The sequence below is a fragment of the Nicotiana sylvestris genome, chromosome 6, assembly GCF_000393655.2.
Source record: "Nicotiana sylvestris chromosome 6, ASM39365v2, whole genome shotgun sequence".
NCBI classification, from domain to species: Eukaryota; Viridiplantae; Streptophyta; class Magnoliopsida; order Solanales; family Solanaceae; genus Nicotiana; species Nicotiana sylvestris.
Genome location: NC_091062.1, coordinates 32,968,303 through 32,977,469, shown reverse-complemented (window position 1 = coordinate 32,977,469; position 9,167 = coordinate 32,968,303).

Genomic DNA, 9,167 nt, shown 5'->3' with positions numbered 1-9,167 from the left:
GAGATAATGAATTAATCTGATAAGACAACGATATTGATGGATATCAAGAGATTATTATGTTGTTTTTTGTAATCTGCTTATCTCCATTGCCGACAATACTTGGCCTTCGTGATACCAACACCATTAATTTTCCTTGGCATCATTTTCATTGTCACACACTGTTCGGTCTGCTTTGTTCATCTAATGCGGATATAATAGTTTTATCTAAAAATTATCTCACCTTAATTTGTTTAATTAAGGTTGAATTTACTATTACCAAATATTCCTTTTTAAATACGAAACACATTCCGAAATTGAAATGATGCATTTTGGACATAAAATACGTTTATACAGTTTAAAAAAAAAGTTACATTTCTAACTAAAACGCAGTATTATACTGTGTTTTACATTAACGGAAAGTTAGTCGTTAAAGTTAAACGCAATATTATTAAAAAATTATTTTTTTAAGGAAAACGCAGTATAATACTACGTTTAAGGAAAATACAGTATTATACTGCATTTCCTTATAAAATTGGGCCCACCAATAATAAGTATTTTGCAGGACTGCAGAGAATATTTATTTTTTAGTGTAAAACGTATTATAATACTACGTTTTACACTGAAACGTAGTATTATACTGCGTTGTACACTAATTTTTGGACCCACCAATAAGTATTCTGCGGATAACTGACATAACAATAATTCGTGGTATTATACTGCGTTTTACATAAAAAAATTCTACACTCCAAGCTCGGGCTTGCCTTATTTAAAGGCGTTTGTTTTTTATGAAAATTCATTCAAAACTTTCTTTCAAACTTCCGTTCATACTTCTCTCTTCTTCTTATCAAGCATTTTTTATAATGTCTGAAGAGCCAAAAATAAGGGTTTCATTATATTGGGGGGTGAGGTTGTAATGGAGAATAACTTTGTGAGGTATAGCTCACCTCCACAGTGTCATGTTAAATTGCCGCTTACAATGGAGTACGATAAATTGGTATCGTTGTTACGTAAAAAAATAAGTGTGAGGAAACGTTCGGTGAACCTTAAAGTAACCGGTAGATATTCGTATTCAGTGACTCCGCAGGGGTTTGCTTATTATTCTGAGTTTAACATCGAAGATGATGAAACTCTTAGAGATTTTTTGTAAATTTCGGATGAATACAGAGAATTTATTGTAATAAAATTGTTGGAAATGTACGTCAAGGTTGAAGACGTTCCCAATAATGAGCGTGTGCATAGTAGGGATAACCCTCAGTTATCGGGTGGTTATTCTGGAGCAGTTTTTGCCGGACAGATTGCTGATGAAAGAGCTTGCCTTGATTTAAACTTGTCACCATCGGCGAATGAGTAGCCACAAAATAATTTTTTGACTTTATATAATCCACAAGACGACTGGTAAACTTCAATTTTTATACGCTTTAGCGATGTTTATTTTATGTTTTAATTGGATTTGTATTAACACTCTTATTTTTCATAGGAGTTACCGTCCGGATATGAATTTTACAAGTTATGACCCCGCCCCTAGTTGGAATATGCATAGTTCTGGCGTATTGGACCACGGTGGTCCATCCGGGAGTCATCACCAACAAGAAAATATCCATCATGGAATGTCAACACAGTACGACTTGTAAGTAAAGTGATATAGCTATATGTAAAGTATTTATCTAGTTGGGTAGCTTATCATTTTGTTCTTTTTGTGCAGTGAAAACGAGCAACTTGATGTTCCTGACCTCACACAGTTGCCCATAGACGACGTACTGACTCGTGATTTGGCGGATGCGCAGAGTCAGGAAGATGATAGTGATTATGACAACAATGCCGATGAGTCTGGAGATGACACACCCTTCCATAATGAGGATGATGACGAGGAGGATGATGTTGCAAACGTGTCTATGAACTTATTTATGGCGACTGGGATAAGTCTTTTTCATCTCTGCCCAGGTACATGGCCGCACTGCAACACTTTAACCCCGGAACTATTGTTGAATGGAGGCATGAGCGGAGTCCGAACAGACTCGAATATATTTTCAATTATGTGTTCTTATCATTCAAACCAGCAATTGATGGTTTTGTGCATTGTCGTCCTGTAATTTCCATAGACGTTACTCATGTCTATGGAAAGTATGATATTAAGCTTTTGATTGCAGTTGCAGTAGATGCCAACAGACAAATATTTTCACTAACTTTTGCCATTTGTGCCAACGAAAGTGAAGAGACGTGGACGCTTTTTTTGAACCACTTGAAGCATCATGTTGTCAAACAGCGTTCAGGTATTTGTCTAATATTTGATCGATATGGTGGTATTTTAAGTTCTTTACGGCACTTTCCTGAATGGCAGGAACCCTATGCATACCACTGTTACTGTGTGAGGCACCTGAATGCCAATTTCTAGAAGAAATATCCTGACAAGGCCTTGCATGATTTAATGTGGATGGCTGCAACTGAGCACCAGTAGTGAAAATTCATGAGGCGCATGGAAGCGATCCGGTAGTTAGATCCACGAGCCTATACCTGGCTGATGGGACATGAGCTTCACATGTGGACATTGCATGCTGATGGCGGCAGACGATGGGGAGCCCTGACTACAAATGTGTCGGAGACTTTCAACAGCTTGTTAAAGTCTGCCCGTGGATTGCCTGTCACTGCCATGGTCCGCATGACATTCAAACAAAGTGTGGAGAGGTTTGTTGAAAGGCATGGAGCTGCATCGGCATTGATGGACAGGGGTGTTCAATTTATACCAATACCGATGAGAAGATTTGAAAGATACAGGAGGCGAGCACATTGGCATTTATTTTTACAGCACGATCACGGCCGGGGTGTTTTTGAAGTTAAGACCATTATCCGCGAACACCGGGAGAATAAACTACAAACGGTGAATGAAACCAGCAGGTTGTATTCATGTGGAAAATGGACCATCTACCACATGTCGTGTGCACATGCCTTGAAGTGCTTTCAAAAAGTTGGTTTAGGGGCAACCAACTATATTGATAGGCAATACAGTGTTGTTGCATACGTAGACACGTATAATAGGTAGTTGCAGCCATTAGGTGCTGAGCATTATTGGCCACTGGAACCTTTTAAGATGGTGTGTAATAAGGACTATTTGCGCAAGCTGCAAGTGCGAAAGAGAACGCGTATACGGAACCAGATGGATGTTGGTGACACCGTTTATGCGTGTAAATGTGGCATATGCTCGCAAACAGGACATGATCGGCGTAAATATCCTTCATGTGGTGTGCGTGGCGGTGGTAATCCAGCTTCTGGTGCAAGTTCGTCGAATGAACCTAACTATCAAGGAAACACCTAGTCTTTTGTTTTCGTATTGTTTTTTGTAATACGTGTCTGTACTTGTGTATGTTGCAATATCTATCAAATAAAATTATGTTCCACAATATTGTTACATCTTATTTTTTAACATGACCTTTTAAATTGGGATGCTTATATGGTTGTTCAAATATTAAACTTATTGGTGTTAAAAAAAACTATAAAATCAAGACATCCTTTGTTATCCTTCTTAAAATTAAATATGTAAAGCGTAGTATAATACTACGTTTTGTGAGTTGTCTTGTCCTTCTGAAAAAGCTAAAAATCATGTGAAAAAGCTGTTTCGTTCCAGAAAAATTAAATATGTAAAGCGTGGTATAATACTACATTTTGTGAGTTGGCTTGTCGCTCTGAAAAAGCTAAAAACCATGTGAAAAAGCTGTTTCATTCCAGAAAATTAAATATATAAAGTGTGGTATAATACTACGTTTTGTGAGTTGTCTTGTCGTTCTGAAAAAAGCTGAAACGACTGCGAAAAAGCTGTTTCGTTTCAGAAAAACTTTAATATGTAAAGTGTGTATAATACTATGTTTTGTGTGTATGTAAAGCGTGGTATAATACTACGTTTTATGTGTATTAAAGCGTGATATAATACTACATTTTATGTGAAATCTTGCCTATAAATAACGGGCGCATTCTAGTTATTTTCTACGCTTACCAATAACCAATAGCAAATATTTCCATAAAAACAAAATTTCTCTTTAAGAAATGTCTCAACAACCCCTTTATGTCCCAAGGTGCGAGTGAGGAGAAAAATGCATGATGTACGATTGTTGGGAAGAAGCTGGACGTCGCGACTGGGCGTGTATGAACAAGTTTTTTAGGCAACCCAACGAGCCTACATGCAATTTTGAGGTATGGATTGATGAATCCTGTCAGCATGAATACTACAAAGGCCAGTTGTATTTTCTTCATAATTTGTGTACAAGGTACCGGGAAAGAGAGCGTCAATCCAAGCAAGAAGTTGAGCAGTTGAAGGCAAAACTCAAGGAGGTGGAAGAAAAAAAAAACTGGAAGACCAACTCAAGTGGTTGGAGCACAGAATATTAGGCGGTCGTGACTAAATAATGGCATGTACATGTTGAGCGTCGTAGTGTATCTTTATGTTTCCCTCGTCAAGCGTTTTCATTGGTTGTATTGTTTGTGTTGTGTTAGGTTTGCTATGTTTGTGTTTGTGTTGTACTGTTAAAATAAAATTGTTGTTCAAATGCAGTTAAAATAAAATTATTGTTAAAATAGAATTGTTGCCATTATTTACATAATGTAGTATTTACACAAAATACAAACAAAAGTAAATCAATGAGTCCTGCAGCCTATGTGCTTCAGTGCTGCCGCTGCCCTGAGTCGCATCCCCTGTCGCCCGGGTACACTATCAGGATCACCATCATCAAGTCGCCTCTTTATGTGAGGATGCACAGCAGCATCGACAGTACAACTGGCAAGATTGGTAGAAGGGGTCGTCGGGCCATCAGCAACCTACAAAACAATTACTAAGCTTAGCATGTGAAAATGTATATTAGTATTGTACGTGTTAAGTCAAAAACATTTTCTCACCATGGTCTCATTCGCCTCCTGAGTATATGCATCCGTGGTGTCCTCATCATCGCATACAGTGGCCTCCGTGATGGGCTGCGACGAAGCCTTAATAAGAAAATTAAAAATTAATTTATGGCAAATCATTAAGGAAAAGAAAACCAATTGAAATTTTACAGTAATACAAACATACCTGCGCCTGTGGTAGATCCGCATCAACCGCCGGGGATGAGGCATAACTCAACATGCGCCCGCCATCCACGTCTCGGGTCGACCGATCCTCAGCTGTGGTCGATGGGCCTGAAAAGAACTGGTCTACATCTCCGTCGAATGTACCCGTGATCAACAATGTATCAATGGGGTGACCTGCGATGCTGACATAGATAGCTGAAGGCTGTACGACGACATGCTGCTGGAAGGCTCATCTAGCTGAGGGAAATAACCCGGCTGATCATCTCCAAGATCCTCATCTCCAAGATCCCTATCATGTGCCTCAACAGGTGGATCGACAGGTGCCTTAATGCCCCCTTGCTGGGGACCACCTCCTCGCCGTCCCCCGCGACCTCGTGGGGCACCCCTGCCTCGTGGGATAGCCCTGCCTCGTGGGGCGGCCCTGGCTCGTGCCCTACCCCTTCCTCGTGGTACATGCCTACCCCGATGGTGGCCTCTCCAGTGTGATGGTGGCCTCTCCAGTGGGCAGGTGAAAAGTGTGCGTCTCCGGTTGCCACCGCTCTATCAACGCCGTGATAAGAGACCAATCGAGCTGCATCCGCCCAATCTCAAAAATCCTAAGGAAGCCCACAGCACGCAGGCGATGGACTACGCGGGCATGGAAAACTCTCCCCCTCAAAAAGTCCCACAAGTCGTCCGGCCTCCTGGCGCAGAGAGTCTGATCCAATAGATGTCCCTCCCATACATAGGAGGACCTATGCTCGCCCTGTAACACTAATACCTCATCCTCGGCTGGTCCGGGATGCATAGGCGGCAAGTCTATGTCGTCTACTGTAATTTAAATAATATTAATTGTGTGTGTGTGTGTGTGTTATAATAAATTAAATAATTAATTTTATAATTGGATGTAATTATCTATGGGTTCTAGGCTCGATAATTGAGGTTCAATAGCACCAAGCTATCCTTAATTATTATGTGTGTCAATTTCAGCATTTTTAGAATTTTGTGTTATAATAAATTAATTAATTAATTTTATAATTGGACAGAATAGTTATCTATGGGTTCCAGGCTTGATATTTGAGGCCCAGTAGCACCAAGCTATCCTTAATTATTATGTGTGCCAATTTCAACATTTTTAAAATTTTGTATGTTATAATAAATTAAATAATTAATTTTATAATTAGACAGAGTAATTATCTATGGGTTCCAGTCTCGATATTAGAGGCCCAGTAGCACCAAGATATCCTTAATAATTATGTGTGTCAATTTCAACATTTTTAGAATTTTGTGTGTTATAATAAATTAAATAATTAATTTTATAATTGGACAGAATAATTATCTATGGGTTCCAGGCTCGATATTTAAGGCCTAGTAGCACCAAGCTATCCTTAATTATTATGTGCGTCAATTTCAATATTTTTAGAATTTTTTGTGTTATAATAAGTTAAATAATTAATTTTATAATTGGACAGAGTAATTATCTATTGGTTCCAAGCTCGATATTTGAGGCCCAGTAGCACCAAGCTATCCTTAATTATTATGTGTGTCAATTTCAACATTTTTAGAATTTTGTGTGTTATAATAAATTAAATAATAATTTTATAATTGGACAGAATAATTATCTATGAGTTCCAGGCTCGATATTTGAGGCCCAGTAGCACCAAGCTATCCTTAATTATTATGTGTGTCAATTTCAATAAGTTTAAAATTTTGTTAGTTTAATAAATTAAATAATTAATTTTATAATTAGACAGAGTAATTATCTATGGGTTCCAAGCTCGATATTTGAGTCCCAGTAGCACCAAGCTATCCTTAATTATTATGTGTGGCAATTTCAACATTTTTAGAATTTTGTATGTTATAATAAATTAAATAATTAATTTTATAATTGGACAGAGTAATTATCTATGGGTTCTAGGCTCGATATTAGAGGCCCAGTAGCATCAAACTATCCTTAATTATTATGTGTATCAATTTCAACATTTTTAGAATTTTTTGTGTTATAATAAATTAAATAATTAATTTTATAATTGGACAGAGTAATTATCCATGGGTTCCAGGCTCGATATTTGAAACCCAGTAGCGTCAAGCTATCCTTAATTATTATGTGTGTCAATTTCAACATTTTTAGAATTTTGTGTGTTATAATAAATTATATAATAAATTTTACAATTGGACAGAGTAATTATTTATGGGTTCCAGGCTCGATATTTGAGGCCCAATAGCATCAAGCTATCCTTAATTATTACGTGTATCAATTTCAACATTTTTAAAATTTTTTGTGTTATAATAAATTAAATAATTAATTTTATAATTGGACCGAGTAATTATCTATGGGTTCCAAACTCGATATTTGAAGTCCAGTAGCACCAAGCTATCCTTAATTATTATGTGTGTCAATTTTAATATTTTTAGAATTTTGTGTGTTATAATAAATTAAATAATTAATTTTATAATTGGACAGAGTAATTATCTATGGGTTCCAAGCTCGATATTTGAGGTTCAGTAGCACCATGCTATCCTTAATTATTATGTCTATCAATTTCAACATTTTTAGAATTTTGTGTGTTATAATAAATTAAATAATTAATTTTATAATTGGACAGAGTAATTATCTATGGGTTCCAGTCTCGATATTTGAGTTAATTTGACAACATATATTAATTTGTTAGTTTTGTAAGTTTATATTATAAATTAAATAATTAATTTTCTAAAGTGTAATTGGATAGAGTTTGTAGTTAGTACATACTTAAACTACAGAGACTCTACGCTAAAAGGCTCTATATTTTACTACGCTAAAAGACTCTATATTTTACTACGCTAAAAGGCTCTATATTTATTACGCTATAAAGCTCTATATTTTACTACGCTAAAAATCTCTATATTTTACTACGCTAAAATGTCACTATTCTTTAAGCAAATGAATAATCTAAAATAAATAAAAACAACAAACATATGAACATAACATTCACAAAATTATATATAAAACAGTAAAAGATATTTGTGAACAATTTCATTAACAATAAAAATTATTTATCAAGTTTTAACTATTTTTTGTCCGAGGGCTAATAATTCAATTCGGATAAAAATAACATAAAAATTTAATCGCAAACATAACACAAATCAACGTGGAAACACATTCAACAAAACAAATATGCATATGCTCTGCGAGTTTCGACATAAACTAAATCGAAATACCTCGATTTAAGTTTTTTGAAATATCAGAAATTCGAAATTTTGACCCCGAAAGAAGGAATCCAAAGCTTGGGTTGTATGCGGGACCTACGCTTTTCACTTTTTGTGTGACGGGTGGGTAAAGGTGTTAAACGGGCTGGGTTGGACCGGTTCCGGACCGGCCCAGACCGGTAGAACCCGGAACCGGCCCGGACCGGTAATAAGGGGCTGGGCTGGGTATGGGGTTTGGGGAGGTTGGCGCGGTTCAGTTGGCCCAAACGGGTAACCGGAACCGGTTGAACCCGGTAGAGTGAATAGTAACTCTTACCGGGTTAACCGGCCCGGACCAGCCCGATTCAAATGGCTAGTTTTTTTTTAAAAAAAAAAATTGGACTTGGGGGCCCCACAGACCGTTGGCAACGGTCAGACCATATTTTGGTCCGTTGGCCAACGGAAATATTGCACAAATAGCCTATTTTTCTTTTAATTTTTAACCATTTTTCAATTTACAAAACTAACCTTCTTTAAAACTATAAATACCCCCCCCCCTCTTCTTCATTTCTTCACTCAATACTCATTTCTCAATCTCAATTTCTCGCATTCTCTCATTCTCCAATTTGCAAGACTTCAAGTCTTCAATCTAATTTTATTTGGCTCTCTTTTCTTGAATTTAATTTATCGTGTTTTGTCATTCGGAATTTGAAGTTTGAACTTTGAACAATTGAAGTTCAAAATTGAAATACTTGCTTGACGTTTGTTCGTGGTAACATCGGAATTGCCTAATCAAGTGCTCAATTTATTGGCGAATTCGGTGCACTCCCTCCAATTTCTTTTCTACTCTTTGAATTTAAGAAGAAAGAAAAATATAGGGATGTTGTTGAAAAAATGCAAGCAAAATTCAAAAAATATTTCTTTCCAATTCCTCCGATTTACTTAATTGGTGTTGTTTTAAATCCTTCTATTAAGATGTCTGATTGTCACCA